This window comes from Hydra viridissima, unplaced genomic scaffold (genome assembly GCF_058129835.1).
Source record: "Hydra viridissima isolate aposymbiotic clone 2 unplaced genomic scaffold, HvirCarnegie_v1 scaffold_5, whole genome shotgun sequence".
Lineage (NCBI taxonomy): Eukaryota > Metazoa > Cnidaria > Hydrozoa > Anthoathecata > Hydridae > Hydra > Hydra viridissima.
In genome coordinates this window covers 14,850,877-14,851,733 of record NW_028324304.1, presented here as the reverse complement: position 1 = coordinate 14,851,733, position 857 = coordinate 14,850,877, and the positions used below count along the sequence as shown (strand labels likewise).

The following is an 857-nucleotide window of genomic DNA, read 5'->3' as shown; positions in this document are numbered from 1 at the left end:
GGAAACCTGTTGATAAGCGAAAAAGATACAATGATATTTTGGGTTGTCCGATAAGTTCTTGCCGTTTTTTTTAATTAAAAAATTTGCGATCGAAATGAAATTTTTCAGTGTAATATTTTGTGTTATTCGAAAGAGAATTTTTCGCTCTACAAGAGAGTCTATTTGGTTTTTTTGTTTGATTCATTTTTGTTAATTTTCAGAGCATTTAAATGGAGTGTCAAGTCGACAAAAACGAGCATTTTCGACACCACCTTCTTTTTGCGTTTAACCGAGGTGCCAAAGCCACGGAAGCTGCTAGAGAGATTTGTGCCGTATACAGAAAGGGTGCCATAGCTGAAAGAACTGCTCGATATTGGTTTGCGAAGTTCAAAAGTGGCAATTTCGACCTCAAGGATGCATCTCGTTCCGGGCGACCAAGTGAGTTTGATGAAGATCGTTTGAATCAACTTCTGCACAAAGACGCGCGTCAAACAACCAGAGAATTTGCAGAGCGCATAGGATCCAATAAATCAACAGTAGCAGAACATCTCCACTCAATGGGAAAGATTAAAAAACTCGGAGCTTGGGTGCCGCACGTATTGAGTGAAAACAATAAAAATCAACGATCCACCATTGCTGCCAGTTTGCTTGCTCGTCATCTCTCAACTCACGGACATAAGCAAAGATTTCTTATCGCATTGTCACTGGTAACGAAAAATGGTGTCTCTACATCAACATGAAGCAGCGCAAAGAATGGTTAAGCCCGAAACAACAAGCGACCCCGCGAGCAAAGCAAGCTCTTCATCCACGGAAGACAATGTTATGTGTATGGTGGGACTGGGAAGGCATTATCTACTGGGAATTGCTTGATCTCAACC

The 857-nt window shown here is 41.2% G+C and overlaps 1 protein-coding gene and 1 pseudogene across 3 annotated transcripts in view; both read left to right on the top strand.

Moving 5' to 3' along the window:
• Window positions 1-857, top strand: part of LOC145189440 (ralA-binding protein 1-like) — a 138,052-nt gene that overhangs the window by 13,358 nt on the left and 123,837 nt on the right. The window lies entirely within an intron of this gene.
• Window positions 210-719, top strand: LOC149888864 (histone-lysine N-methyltransferase SETMAR pseudogene; annotated as a pseudogene).